Genomic DNA, 16,413 nt, shown 5'->3' on the forward strand with positions numbered 1-16,413 from the left:
CTCATGCTCACATTCTTTAAAGCAACATAGTCAATGAAGGAGGGCCCTGGGGCAAAGAGAACCCCTGGGGCTGCTGACTGCAGGGCCGGGCTCTGACTTCTCAATACTGCTGACACTGGAACCAATCAAAGGGGCCTGTAAAGCCCCACCTCATCCCTATCTCCCCATCACTGTCACTGGGCCCCCTTCAGCTTTCCCATTTTCAGTGGAGACAAAGATTTTGCTGTGAAGGTAGGATAGAGGGAGGGAGGGAGTCAGACTGTTGGGGCACAGGAGGACTGGGGTCCATCTACAGTGAGCCCAGGGCCTGCAGAGAAGCTAACCGGCTTCAGTCCTCTTACCCCCTACCTCCACTCCCACCCCCCAGGATCCAGGCCCTCTAGCAGGAACTGAACCTTCCAGGCCAGCCCTCCCTTTCACAGCACTCCACAGGTCTTTACCAGGTCTGCGGGGCTCCTCTCACTAATGCCATATTTCTGTCCCTACCATGACCCCTGGACCTTTGCACATAGCTCTTTGGGTAGTGGGCCCCTATTAGGGTAACCTTCCCAAAGCACAGATGGGCCCACATCCCTTGTTTCTCTCCAACTCTGTTCCTATTTCTCCATTCATGTTTTCTGAGCACTAAGAGGTTAAAATGCGACCTCTGATGACCTCCGATGGGCTCAGCTTGGACTCCTCTGTTGGGCCATTACTCCAGACTGAGCCAGGTCACCTGACTCTCTGCCTACCAGGCCTCCTTCCTTCAGAGCTCCTGATTGCTATCAGAAGGCTCGTCCTGCCAGGCTCTGAGATCACACAGGCACACACACTCACACACACTCCTGTCCCTTGCCCTCCGGGCCCAGGCCACTCCCAATGCTCAGTCCCTAGCTTCTTCCTGCTGACAAGAACCAGGCTCTCTGCAGCTCAGAGCTGATACACTCTGATCCCCTTTTCTCTCTAGGGAGAAAAGCCACTGAGCTCTCACAGTTGGTGGCCCACCTCTGGTCCAAGCAGTCAGAGAACCCTCCAGAAGGGAGTTTGGGTTAGGATTAGGGTTCAATGTCATCTTCAGGCCTCCATACCCATATACAAATAAATATGGGGCATGGGTGTGCCCCAATATATGCAAACATGCACAGACACTCTTCATATGTGCAATAAATAAACCAAATCTATATAAACAAGTAAATAAAATGGCTTTTTTCATCTAATATTATAAGCATTTTATTATAGGTAAATGTTGTGATGATAATTCTGTTTCCTCCTACTTGGAAATTGGTAGTTTTTTCTAATATTTTATTATTTAATAAGTGCTTTGAACATGTTGAGACACAACCGTGTTTTGATATGCAGGTCTTAGAGCTTCCAAAATCTAGCCTTTCATCAAGCAGCATGCACTTCAATCACCAAATTGCTGTCTTCCCAGGAGGCTGTCACAGTCTGTCCGCCAAGTTCAATGCCTAAGAATATCTGCTTGATACCCGATCTTTTCTTCATTAGCATTTAAAATTCCCTGCTAATTAGCTCAGTCAAAAAGGAGTATCATTTTGATTTGAATTGTTCAAATTAACATTAAGTTTGAAGACTCCCTCCCCCCCCTTCCATGTTTCATCTTTCAGGTTTGTGTGTTATCGCCTGGTGCTCTCTCGCTGACTTCCGGCTCCCCTTGCTCATTTGTCTAAGAAACACATCTCTGTTGTGTAGGGTTCCTAGAGATTTACAAGTCAGTCAGAAGGCTGAAGACTAGTAAAAGGCGCTTTGCTGGCTGCCTCCGGAAGATGTGTGGAAGGTTTGGAAACTTGCCAGGTCTTTAAGTGAGTTCCAAATGATGAACCAAAATAACACCCTCCCTGCTTAAGTTGCATCTTGTCTGGTATTGGTTTCCAGCAACAAGGAAAGCCACTAGCAGAGAATAGTTCGTGCACTGTCCCTCCATGGGGTGTGTGAGGAGCAGTGGACACATCGCCTCTCCAAAGGCGTGTGTAAGGAACAACCGATGTATTGCTCTCCATGGGGGTGTGTAAGGAGATCCCATGCGCTGCCCTTCCACAGGTGTGTAAGGAGGTGCACCATAGCCACTCCCCTGGAAAGGAGACATCAGACCTTTTAAATTATCAGAATCTGACAAAATAAAGGGGAAACTCCATTAGGGTGAGTTGGGATATTTGCATTCCGGGGATCAGATCTTCAGCAATCGTGAAAAATACTCTAACAGTAGATCAGACACTTTTCTAGATTATGATCTCTTTTACTTGGACAACGTTGGACATGATCCACAACTGACTTTCTGCCATCATAAAAAGGACTTGGAATTCCAGGTTTATTATTGACATTAGAAAAATCTTTCACTATCATCCTAACTAAAGTCTTACCCTTGAAATACCAGAAATGTCTTGTTAGGAAATGGTAATTTTCCTTGAATCTGATTTTATTTTGCTGGTGTGTGTGTTTGTGTGTATGCAGATTTGACTTGCAAACCACATGAATGATTACAAACATATAAATAAGATGTTAAATGTACTAAAATAAAATGAATTACATTAAATAAAAATGTTGTTTTTATTTAACATATATTATTTACCCTAAATAATTAAAGAAAAGAAAGGAAAATCCTGAAAGTAGGATTTAAAATAGTATAAAACGCAGCAGCATGACCTGAAAGTAATTCAAAGTATAATATTGAATGGCACGTCCATGAGGAAACTGGTATTTCCTGAGGCTACAATAACCTGGAAAAATTAAGCAGTCTTCAATAATTATATTGGCAGCAATATAGATATCATTATTCTGAACCTCTATGTTATTATAGGGGAGTTAGGGTGATGTGAATGTTGTGGGATCAGAACTTCTTTCTTCAGCCCAAGGAAAAGGGATATCAGCATAAAATTTAAGCAAGTGATGTGGTCTGTGAGTCCAGTAGAAAACAGTAAAGGTCCCCACCCTGGGATGCTTCGTAAATAGATTGGAGAGTGTGAAATGTTTGCTGTTTCCTGGGTTCTGTTCTTACTGGCAGGTCTGCTTAGCCTGAGAAGGGGAAGTGGGTTGGGGGATGGGCTGGGGTGGAGCTTGTACCAGAGCTGCTGGTGCAGGGTGTGGCTTGTATCTCCTGCTGGCTCCTAAAGGCCTAAGCATCATGCTTTCTAATCAGTTGCCCAAATGTGGGGCAAAAGGCAAGAAGGGGCTCTCCGAAGCTATCAGCAACTGAACAGGCCACAGCCAAGCCTGGCTATTATATGAAGCAAAATTTTCGCTGGAGACGTCAGTATGAACACATGGTATACAGTCTCTTTCAAGATGGTATTCTCTGGTGCCCAAAGTTCTTGTGCTGGGAATTTGTTTCCTGGGGGACAGTGTGTTGGGAAGTGGTGACATCTCTAAGACGTAGGGTCTAGAGTCGTCCTTAGGTCACCGGGAGCTAAGGAGACCCTCTACCATAGGCTTGCTTTAAATACTGAAAGCTGGGCTCTTTTTTTTCGTCCCAACCGATTCCTATAACATGTTCTAACAAGTACTCCATAGTTATCTCTAGCTACAAATATTCTCCATTCCAGTGGTCCCCCTGGACCAGGTTTTCTTAGTCTGCCTGTTGCCGAAGCCGCTTATGAAATAACCACTCTGAGGCTTAATATTAATTACATACTCTTTGGCCTATTAGTTCAGGCTTCTTATTAACTAACTCTTACATCTTAAATTAACCCATTCCTATTATTTTATATTTAACCACGAGGCTTGTAGTTTACCTTTTGCTTCATGGCATCTGCCTGACTCAGTCTTCTTCCTCCCTGCATTCACTTTAGTTTTTCTGCCTAGCTATATTCTTCCCTGCCGTATGCCAAAGCAGTTTGTTTATTAACCAATGGTAATAAAACATATTCACAGCATACAAGGGGAATCCCGCATCAGTTACCAGACACGAGGCACCCTCAGACTTCAGCAGGTGTATGCCTCATGCCCTTGAGCCTCCAAAGTCATGAGTAACACTTTTCTTCACGTCTTTTATAGTGAAGGAAAGATGATGAATACATCAGACTCCTTGAAGAGACCTTGAATTTACCGAGTAGTTAGGAGTGTCCGTCCCTGCCTTCTAGATTATAGATTGGCACAACTGGTTTTCACTAAGAGGACCCAGATTTCCCCAGAAACGGCAGTTCTAGATCTGTAGCGGCAGCTGTGTGGGGTAACTAACTCTAGAATACTTCATTCCACCAAAAAAGCAAGTGTGCTCTCAAAAACCGCCAGGGCCTGGGGGCCAAAATAAAACCACTTGCTCTATTCACCTGTGGGAAATTTTCATTTCATCTTCAGGAAAAAGAAAGTAAAATTTCTGTATTTGAAGCAATCATATATATTTAAAGTCCTTGAGTTTACAATGTTATTAGAAAGAAATGAGGAGAGGAAGGAAAAGGTGGGAGGAGGAAAGAAGAGAGGGGAGAGAAGAGGAGGAGGAGGAAGAAGGGAAGGAAGAGGAGGAGGAGGAAGGAAAATGCAGAGAGCCTCATCAGTCCACTCTGGGTCATGCAAGGAAACCAACAGACAGGGCTGCACAGGAGCAACACAGCCTCTGTATGGCTTTCCCTAGGACTATTTGTTAAGGTTTCTCCCATGTGACACAGAATGAGAAAAGTCAGCATAATGAAGAATAGACTATTTCAAAGAGGGAAAGGGTGGCAGGCCGCACAAAGAGGTGACAGGACAGCTGGAAAGTCCCAGTGCTGCAGCTCTGAGGAGAGGGGTTTCCTCTATTCACGTGACATGGCTCTAAAGGGAAAGGTACCAAAAATAAAATAAATAGGCCGGGCAATGGTGGCGCATGCCTTTAATCCCAGCACTCGGGAGGCAGAGGCAGGCAGATCTCTGTGAGTTCGAGACCAGCCTGGTCTACAGAGCTAGTTCCAGGACAGGCTCCAAAAAGCCACAGAGAAACCCTGTCTCAAAAAAAAAAAAAAACAAAAATAAAATAAAATAAAGGAAAAGGTATCCTGGCAGTCGGGAGCCAAGGAATACAACAAAGTCACACTGCACAACAAATCTCACACAAGAGATTTATTGGGAGAGACACAAAAGGGTGATTGCCCTTGCTTAGGTGAGAAGCATCAAGAAACTGAACAGAAAACAAGCTTATATAGGGTTTCTTAGGGTGGGAGTTTTCTGGGGTGGAGAAGATTTCTAGGGTGAAGATTGGTGGGATTTTTGAGCTAAGCCCAGGGATTGGTAGGTTTTCAAGCTCAGGGATTGGAGGGATTTTGAGCTCAGGGATTGGAGGGGTTTGGTGTGTTTTCAAACTCAGAAGTGGGCTTGAACCTTCTATCCTACAAAAAGGACAGAGAAAACAGCAAGGAGGATGCACCTGGCTCTGCTGTGGCTCTCTGGCAAAGTGAGAGGAAGCAGAGGAGCCGTCCAAATGCCCTCTGTTTCCTCCGTTGTGAGAGGTACTTGGGACTAGCCTGCTGCCATGCAGCAGTTTCCTCTGTGACTGAGACATTCTATCCTGCAGGGAACTGACTTCAGATACAAAGTAAACACAAAATTGCTTTAGGAAGTCCCTGAAACTGACCAGGTTCCCTAAGTCCTCTCTCCTTAAGAGTAAAAAACCAGGAAAGACAACCGAGAGTCACTCTCAAAGGAGCCAAGCTGCAAGGAAGACTCTCAGGCAAGCCCAGAAGTAGACCAGCCCCTGCCTGGAAAGGGGCTTTGGTCACCTGAGCTACTTGTATACTGCAGGCTGTGCTGTGTGCTCCAGGTTTCTAGCTTTTGTGAGCTGTCACCCACACTGAGGTGGGCTCTGGTAAAGCAGCTGTCTTTGAATTATTTCTGTTCCTTTCAGTAACCCTTCTCTTATATTCCTGTAAATAACCCGAATAAAACTCATTGGTTTACCAAGCTGGACTTTGGCAGTATCTGGACTTTCCTCCATCATGACCTCCCTCCCTTTCTGGGGTGAGTAGTGTGTGTGTGTGTGTGTCTTCCCAGGAAAAGTCACTCACAAACAGATGGCAACTAACAACATCCCCAAACGAGAAAGGAAGTGTAGTCAAACCCACAGCTGCACAAATCAGCAGAGAAATGTGGGGGGGACAAAGTGAAATGGTGTTTATAGAGCAGCGGTTCTCACCCTTCCTCATGCTACGACCCCAATACAGCTCCTCTTGTTGAGGTGACCGCATCCAACCATACAATTATTCTTGTTGCTACTCCATAACTATAATTTTGCTACTGTTATGAACTGTAAGTATTATTGGAGACAGAGGTTTGCCAAAGGGGTCACGACCCACTCGTGGAGAACCGGTGCTATAGATGATCATCACTCAACACCCAAATTCCTGAACAGTGAATGGGGTAAAATGCTCCATCAGAAACAGCCTGTCACCTCTCAAAATGACCAATAAGCTCACAGAGGACACACACACACACACACACACACACACACACGAACAAAGCAAGGAAATCCATCTAGGATAGAAAAGAAAGTCAGCAGCACATAGGAGTCAGCAACAGGGAAGAGAGATTGAGCAGGAAAATGAGATTTTAAACAAGGAAGAAACTTTGGAAATAAAAAAAAAACACCATTTAATATAACATGATACATAGTGTTGCTCACCTCAAGAAACTAGGGCATGCAGAAAAAAAATATTAGTGAGCAAAGATTGAAGAGAGAAAGAAAGCAGGGGAGGGAAGAAGAGAGAAAGGCATAGGAAAGAAAAGGGAAAGGAAGGGAAGGGAAGGAACAGAAATGAAAGGGAAGGAAAAGAAAGGAAAGAAAAAGAAAGAAAAGGAAAGAAAAAGGAAAGGAAGATGCACACTGAACACTTCTGTATCATGCAGGGAAACTGTCCATGTAACAAAGGGAGGGATGCTGCCACAAACACAGGTTCTCAGGGAAAAATAAATGTGATAAGGAGAGATGAACAAAGGACCAGGGAAGGCTCATTCTCGTCCCGTTCAGTAAGTGAGCAATACGAACAGGGGAGGACAGAGTGTTCAGGCATCAGTAAAGGAAAAAAATAAGCATGACCACAGCCTCATGAACCTTGAGATGTGATCAAAAGACAAAACCTAAGAATCCATGGAGCAGAAAGACCTGAGGTAAGGCATAGATTGTTGATTTACACACACACAAGCACACACACACACACCATCATCCAATCGATAAATAAGCAGATGGATCAAATGAATAGTTCTTAAAATAACTACATATATTTTCATAAAAAGACATACAAATTGCCAATATATGAAAAAGTATTTATTCTATATGGAAAATGCAAATTAAAACCACACGGAATTCGATTCCATTTCATTCCAGTCAGAATGACTATCCTCAAGAAAACAAAACAAACTGCTGGCAAGACTGTGGGGAAAGAGGAAATCCACACATGGCTGGTGGGAGCGCAAACTAGTGGAGCCGATGTGGAAATCAGTATGAGGTCCCCCAAAAGCAAACTCCAATCAGCGTATGACAGGTGATTATATGAACCAACTTCTGCTCACATCTCACAGAGTCTTCACCCGGGACGTGCAGCCTGAAAGAAACAGCCACCTCTATCTCTGGGTGGTGCAGGGGTAGGGATGGGAGGCCTAAAGTACAGCCTCTGCCTCATCACCAGACCTCCGGAGGCCTAGGCAACAAGATCCCGAGATACAGGCCAGCCTGAGCTGCACAGAGATCCTTATCTTACAAAAAAAGCAAACCTGAAAGTGCACCTGGCCTGCCTGGAAGCCTCCTGACTTCCCTGGTAGGCTCTTGGAAAAATCTGGAATGTGGATGCTTCTATAGTATAAAAGAAAAAAACAGACAAACTGGACTTAACCAAAATTTTAAAAAAAAATGTTAGCACTCCAATACTACCGTCAAGATATTGAAAAGAAAATTGAATTCACCCTGGAGATCAGAGGTTCATCCTGGCTATGTGGAAGCGTGATTCTTTCAACATAGTCTAAAGAAGTCAAAGGCAGATGAGGGAACCTGAGCGTGTGAAAAGTGGATCAGGATAGAGAATGCAATAGAAAACCATCAGTGATAAAGAGGAATAGCTATCAAGTAATCAGGAAGGTTGTGCGCTGAACCAACCACATGACTTGTTGGAAAAGGCAAAGCTATGGAGACACTGGCGCTTGGCAGCAGGGAGGGGAGAACAGACAGAGCACAGGAGTCTTCCCACAACGAGACCACCCATTTCTAGGACCCGTCAATGGTGGATACATGCTGTACATTGTCACAATTCACAAAGAACCCCAATGTAAAACCATCTGGGATTAAAGGCGTGGCCACCACTGCCCAGCTTCATATTCCATTTCCACAGAGCAGGCAGTAATTGAAAAGGATCCTTATGTATTTCCATAGCATTATATGCATTAATAGAAAATACAGAAAGAAATATATTAGACTTTAGGAAACTAAATAAAAACAGCTCGGGGGATATATGCTATGTATGAGCACACCCTTGCATTTGTGAAAAACTGCATCTGTTTGTATATGTGGATAATATTAAAGATACTTTTGAAATTAAAAAAAAAAGTGTGGATCAGGGAAACTTAGAATAGCCAATGTCAGACTTATTCTCCCACTGACAAAGGCATTTAAAATTGGACCAGTATCCAAGGCAGATCGTTTTAGGCATTCTACAGTCAAGCCAGCATCTTTGAGCGCTGTCAGCAACATGTGCCCTGCCTACACCCTGCTTTCTACCTGTATACAAGAGGACTCAGAGGAGAGCAGCGAGCTCCCTGGGCTAGAAGGTAGGGGCTGGGATAAAGGAGGAAACTGGTGTTGCGGGTGCAGACAGACAGATCCCAGTGAGGGTGGCCATGGATTCTTAGCCAAAGCTAGAAGTCCCAAGTCCACAGAAAGACTTTTCAAGAAGACTACAGACAAGGGCCACTGAAAGAAAATCTTGTCCACGGAGGTTTCTACATGCAAGGAAGACGTGTTGTCAAAACAAAGGTGAAATTAAAAGCAGAAACTGCAGGTTCTGGGGAGGATAGGCAGGCAAGTGAGAGGAGCCTCAGCGAGGCCCTGCCGGTGGAGTGGAGAGCGCACAGCCACAGGTGGCTTCTCATAAACTTAAATAGCCATCATTTTAAGGTAGCAGTTTGACTACTGGTTGTTTGCCAGTGAGGAATGAAAGTTTACTGCCACAACGAGACTGGTATATGGGGCTTTATAATTTCTTTTTTCCAAAGCTTGGGAACGGCCCCAATAGCCATCAACAGAGGTATTTCCTAACAGGGTGCATTAAAGCTAACTGTGCTACATTCAGATGGTAAAGCACGAGAGGAAAAGACTGAAATATCGATAAAGGTTGGCAGAACCTCTGTAATGAAGGCAGGAGCAGAAAAGCCCGTTTGGTTTCACTTACATGCATTTCCAAAATAAAAGTTCTGTATGGTAGCCGGTATCGGATCAGCGGTTTCGTCTAGCCGGGCTGATGGCGGGTTGATTGACAGAGAAGGGAATCTTCAACAGTGACCACGACTGTTTTATATTTTTGGTTGATGTGCTTATCATACAAGAAGGTCTCTGTTTATCAAAACTATTAGAACTACACAAATCATATCTGTTCCTTTCACTGTGTGAAAACTTAACATCAACCAAATTCAATTGATGGTCCCCATTTGGGGATGACTGGGGAAAAGTTGCTAATGGCACCTCTGTGTTCATGAAGTAGTTTCAGAAATTTGGATACTGATGGAGAATATCTGATGGTATAAAAAAAATATGTCGGTGTGAGGCAGTGTGGTTAGCTCAGCAATGGTATTAGTGTTTAAAGGAATCTCTAGCTCCTAGGGATGCCCACTGCAGTTTTTCTGCTTGCTTATTCTGAAACAGAATCTTGCTATGTAGCCCACACTGGCCCCAAACTCCAGGCCTCTTGCACCATCCTCCAGGGTGCTGGTATTACAGGCTTGTGCCGGCATGCCAGACTACCACGGTAGCGCTTGTGAAACCAGAGAGATGTTATCTGGGGGCTTACTTCAACATGACGAGAGTGGACATGAATGGTGCCTGTTGATGCATCTGGGGGTGGGGTAGAGTAATGAGATGGGGCTCATTTTGTTACTGTCTACTTCTGGGCACCTTGAGCTTTCTCAGGAGAAAAAAAACCAGCTTTGAAATTAAGCGGTCTATCGCTAAACATTAGAAACCGGGTGTAATGATGCGCATCTGTAACCCTGGAGGCTAAGGCAGGAGGAGCCCCTAAATTGACGGCCTGCCTGGGTTATTTATCCAAACCCTTATGAAAAATGTTCCCAACAAAACCCCAATCCTCTCAAACGAACAAAGACTAAATAACAGTAGATAAACTTCTAAGCCTGCCTACCTATGTCTCTCGGTGGGTAGGCAGGGAGGGGCTTCAGAGACCCCATGACGTACCCATAATTTTCCAGGGCATAGAGTTTCCCTTCCTTCCTCATCAGGTAATTCCTGTTTCCTGGCCTCCCGAGAATTCTGCGGTATTTAAATTTTAGCTCAGGACAAGGCCTGGACATGCCTCCTGCATTTCCCTAGTCGCAGGTGTCCCAGCCAGACCAACTCAGTGCCAGGGGACTCCCAACAGCCTGTAAAAAAAGGAATTTGGGTTAAACTCTAAAGTGGCGGACTGCTAGCATTTCAAACAAAAGCCCAACTTTCTAGAATTTCCTGGAAGAGCAAAATATCGATCTTCCTTTACCAGGATCAGGCTCCACCCTCGACAGTTCAACAGACCACTGAGGTGGTGGAGAGGGCACAATGGCTGGAACCATAGCGTCACCTGGCGGCTATCACGCGCCACTGCAGCATAGGATGCAACGCGGGATCTAGGGAGCAGGAACTCGGAAATCTGCGCAGCCCCCGCCCCCTCCTGCGGGAAGTGGGGGCTCACGCTGAAGACAGACTATCCTGCTAGGCACCGCTTAAGCGACGACGGGAGGCAGGCTGATTCAGGTTCCCACCTAGCGTTAGCGCCTGGACACTGCACTGTTCCGGAATGCTCTGGGAAACCTGTGCCAAGGAGGGGAATTCACATCCCTAGGTCCTGTCCGCTCCTCTGCTCTCCTTGAGACCACAAATCCAGCCTCAGGGGCTGCTGGAACAGGATTTTGGGGACATAAACCACCGTAGGTTGAAAAGTTCTGAAGGGAGGGGAGTGTGGTTCTGTCTCACACATTACGAGACAAATGTCCTCAAACTTTGTAGCTCAGTATAGCAACGGCGAGGAACTGGCTTTGATTAACTTACCCACCTTTAGTAGTAATAACATTAGAAACCATCAGCCTGCAATATTAGATCAGTTTGGAAGCATGCCCTGGCTGCGCAATTAGTAGCTCACTGTTTGAGATGTTCGGTGTCTAAGGGGGCAGGCTGCGCGCTAAGGCTGAGTAAGAACTCCGGGTGTCCACGGGCCCGCCACCTGAGTGGGAAACACGCAGGATTTACGAAGCCGGCGACCTGAGGGGAAAGCTTCAGCAGGTTCTGAATGTTGCTGCCACCTAGAGGACAATCGCTGCAGAAGTTCTTTTAACTTTAAAGTTGTTAGTTTGGGCCATTTTAAAAAAAATCTTTATTGATTCTTTGGGAATTTCACATCACGCACCCCAATTCCACTCACCTCCAAGTCCCTCCATATACACTCCTCACCTCTTCAGCATGGCCCCCCTAAATTAATGAAAAACAAAACAAACAAGTGCCACTTCTCTCCTCCATCTCTCCAACACTTCTTCATTCATCCTTGTGGTCACACAGAATACCGTTTTGTCCAATCAACCCCACCCGCAAAATGTTCATTGCAATGAGTCATTGGTCTGGTTCAAAGCCTTTGGCACGGCATAGTCACTGGACCCTCACCGAAACTCCTCTTGAATATCCTGTTGTTGGCCCGGGTCATGGAGATCCTGCCGTTAATATTCAGCAGGACCAGTTCCTTCACACATTTCAGCAGGTCAGGATTGGATAGACGTTAGGGCGAGCCAACCCAAGGCCCAGGATGTGGGTCTGGGTGGTAGCTGAAGTGGTTGGGCAGGACCTCTGGGACCACCCACTTCAGGCGAGGGGCAGAGTCAACTCTCCTGGGCCCAAGCCATTGGTGTCAGCTTTCCTGCACCGGTGTGTGGTACAAAACTATCTCTCCTGAGTGTGTGTTGGGAGGGATGCGGGGAGGCAGGCAGCTCTTCTGCAGCAGAGTCCAGCGAGGGGCAGGGCCAGCTATCCCAGGGGTCAGTGAACAGCCCTCGGATTTTTTTTTTTTTTTTGAGACAGGGCTTCTCTGTAGCTTTTTGGTTCCTGTCCTGGAACTAGCTCTTGTAGACCAGGCTGGTCTCGAACTCACAGAGATCTGCCTGCCTCTCCCTCCCGAGTGCTGGGATTAAAGGCGTGCGGTAATCTGTGTGCATGTACACCTGCAGGTCAGAAGAGAGCACCAGACCCCATTACAGATGGTTGTGAGCCACCATGTGGTTGCTGGGAATTGAACTCAGAACCTTTGGAAGGGCAGGCAATGCTCTTAACCCCTGAGCCATCTCTCCAGCCCACGGCCCTCAGATTTTAACGGGCATGGTTCCCAATACTCTCTGTGGTAACAAGGGCCGTGGATATCATCACAGACCCCAGCTGCATCAGGACTATAGACCCAGACATGCCCTCTTGAGGTTGTATGAGCTAACGACATGGACGGTGAGTTAGAAGGGGTTACAGCTGACAAGGAGAGTCTGCCCCAGGCCAGTCACCCTGCTCAGCGGTACAGGTTCCTTCCAATGTTCCCAGCCACCCTGTACTGTGGTACTGCGAATACTCCCGCTGTGGCCCAGAAAGGACTAGGGGAGAGAGGTCCGAGGGTGCAAATGTAGGGACCCACAGAGGCTCCTCTGAGAGCAGGGCCTTCTTAATTAGAGCCCAAGTGTTTAGGTGTGCCATTTGCCTGATTATGCTGTCATTTCACAAAGGAGGATATATATATGAACCCTAGAGAACCAAAAACTGCATCTACAACCATTCAGTTATTTCGCACTGAACTATGAACCTACTGTGTGTCTGCGGAATTGGACCTACTGTGTGTCTGCGGTATTGGACCTACTGTGTGTCTGCAGTATTGGACCTACTGTGTGTCTGCGGTATTGGACCTACTGTGTGTCTGCGGTATTGGACCTACTGTGTGTCTGCAGTATTGGACTTACTGTGTGTCTGAGGTATTGGACCTACTGTGTGTCTGCAGTATTGGAGTTACTGTGTGCCTGCGGTATTGGACCTACTGTGTGTCTGAGGTATTGGACCTACTGTGTGTCTGCAGTATTGGACCTACTGTGTGCCTGCGGTATTGGACCTACTGTGTGTCTGAGGTATTGGACCTACTGTGTGTCTGCAGTATTGGACCTACTGTGTGTCTGCAGTATTGGACCTACTGTGTGTCTGCAGTATTGGAGTTACGCTATGTCTAGAAGGCTTTTTTTTCTCCCCTTAGGGTGTTTAGTTTGTGCTTGAAAGTCTTCCTTCCTTTCTTCTTCATTCCTTCTTTTCCTTCTTCCCTGGCTCCATCTCTTCCTTCCCTCCTTCCCTACCTCCTATCTGTCTGCCTTCCTGCCTTCCTGCCTTCTATAGATGTCTTGACTCCTAACTATTGATAGATTACTTGGTCACATGGTGATGGATGGAGGAGCCCTGGGATGGCCAGCATGAGATGCCTCAATGACTGGAGCAGAGTCTCTGATAGACCAGAAGTGGGAACCTGGGATCCAGGTGCCACCTGAGGACCGAGCATAAGCATCCAGCAGGACAGATGAAGTCTCCTGCAGCGACCCAGCCTCATGGACACAATGCCTCACCCTGCCCAGGCAGGAAGAGGGGAGAGGCCATGAAGACACTAAAGAAGTTGAATGTACATATGGTACAGAGGAGTGGTAACCAAGTCACATGACAGAAAATAGATTAATAGAAATAGATTGATTTAAATTATAAGAGCTAGTTAAAAAAGCCCAAACTAAGGCCAAGATTTTATAATTAATAATAAGTTTCTGTGTCATTATTTGTAAGCTGTTGGTTCTGATGAGAAAATACTATTATAGTAACCAGATATCACAAATGTGGTATGGAGAAAAAAAAAACAACCAGATACAAGGAAATATGCTGCAAGTCTCCTGCAATGTTCAGCGACTCCGGTTTTATCCCAGGCTTTTTCAGACCCAGGCCAGCTGGCCTTGGTGAGTTCCCGATAGAACATCCCAATTCTCTCAGTGTGTGGGTGCACCCCTCGTGGTCCTGAGTTCCTTGCTCGTGCTCTCTCTCCTTCTGCTCCTGATTTGGACAATGAGGACTACTGAGAACCCAAGAGCAATGGCAATGGGTTTTTGATCCTACTGCATGTACTGGCTCTGTGGGAGCCTAGGCAGCATGGATGCTCACCTTACTAGACCTGGATGGAGGTGGGTGGTCCTTGGACTTCCCACAGAGCAGTGAACCCTGATTGCTCTTTGAACTGATGAGGGAAGGGGACTTGATTGGGGGAGGGGGAGGGAAATGGGAGGCGGTGGTGGGGAAGAGACAGAAATCTTAAATAAATAAATAAATATCTTCTGCAATGTGTTAGTCTCACTTGTAGGTGTCCGGGAAATGAGTTCTATGGATTCTAGGATATAGAAGGTGACTGCTTGTTCATTTTCCAGCAACTCGGACCCAAATAATCATACAGAAACTATATTAATCACAACACTGTTTGGCCTATTAGCTCACTAACTCTTACGTCTTAAATGAACCCATTTCTATTAATCTGCATACCACCATGATACTGTGACCTACCAGTTAGGTTCTGGGGCATCTGTCTCCTTCAGCAGCTACATGGCATCTCCTTGACTCCGCCTATTCTTTCTCTATATCTCTGTCTGGATTTCCCACCTGGCGTTATTCTGCTAAGCCACGGGCCAAACAGCTTTAACAGCTTTATTCGTTAACCAATAAAAGCAACACATATACAGAAGGACATCCCACATCACTAGGGTCCGTGACCAGGGTGTGTTCCATGTGTAGAAATGCACAGAGCTGAGTTCTTGGGGTTTGTGTGCCCATTCCCAGGTGTGTATTGTCATCCAGTAAAACATCCCAGGCCAGCACAGAAAGCAAGTGAAGGAAGCTAGCTAGCACAGCTTTATTTCTTGGAGGAGGTAAAGCTTCTTTACTAAGATTTTTTTTTAAACAAATATTTCAGATTCAGTGGTCCTGCCTAAATGTCCGCAACAAGAAGTAGCTGCAACAGATCTTCCTCAGGAAAATAGCTCCTGCCACACAGAAAGGGGCTGGGCCTCTTCTTCCCTCCTAGGTACCCGATCCCCCTTTAGATGTAGGAGTCGAGGTGCAGGAGGGTCACATGGTTCACGTGGAGGTCAGAGGACAGCTCTGTGGAGTTGGTTCTCTCCTCTCATTTTCACGTGGATTCTGGGGGTTGAACTCAGGCCATCGAGCCTGTGAGGCAAGCGGTCCACCTTCCGAACCATCTCCTGGCATCTCCTTCTTTATCTTTAAAGCAACTGGAAACCCTGTATCAGCATGCATTTCCCAGTGTGGCTGCATCCATGGAGGGAGCTATCCTGGGGCCTTTTATGGTGAAATACTGGGAAACATAATGAAGGTCTTGAGCTGAGTGAGTTAAGTTGGGGCAGGGGATTCCTGCCAGCCTGAGAACTGTCACTGTTTCCCAGCAATCCTCAGGAGACCTCCAGAGTTGAGTCTAGCACCCCCCTAGCCCAGGTTCTACCCTGGGAATTGACACTTATCAAGGACAAACCACACACTAGGTGCCATTCTGTCTTCATTCTCATGGGAGGAAGTCTCCGAAGAGTAGAGCGGTGGTTCTCAACCTTCCTAATGCTGCGGCCCTATAATATAGTTCCTCATGTTGTAGTGACCCCAGCCATAAAATTATTTCATTGCTAACTTCATAGCTGCTACTGTTATGAATCATACTGTGAATATCTGATATGCGACCCCAAAGGAGGTCCCGACCCACAGGTTGAGAACCACTGCTTTAGTAGATTCTTTATGTGCCCAGGTCCCTCACAGCACCTCTGTTTATCCTCAGCATCGTGTCTCCCCCATCCCAGCTCCCGTCATCTATGATGTGTCTTCTCTCAGGCTCTTCCATCTGGAATTGCAGGTTCCGGCATGTTTTCTAAAATGCTTTGCTTCAGCCGTTTTCTTAATTATTCTTTCTGGAAAGTTTTTATCGTGGAGATACCTGAATTAGTGGAGCCGTTCTCCAGTCTTTTTACCCATTTTCCTCTTCCTATTATTTCTTTTTCATCTGCTCAGTGAGCACTCTGATATTTTTTTTTGGATAATCTGTTTATTTTTTCCACCTTCTTTATAACTTCAATTTCCAATAGCCCCTTTTCTTTCTTCTATTGTCTCCTGAGGGTATTAATGACAATTTCATGGTTTATTCTCTCCTTTATGGTCTCAGCTTCCCCCAG

Source organism: Microtus pennsylvanicus, chromosome 5, assembly GCF_037038515.1.
Source record: "Microtus pennsylvanicus isolate mMicPen1 chromosome 5, mMicPen1.hap1, whole genome shotgun sequence".
In the NCBI taxonomy this organism is placed as follows: domain Eukaryota; kingdom Metazoa; phylum Chordata; class Mammalia; order Rodentia; family Cricetidae; genus Microtus; species Microtus pennsylvanicus.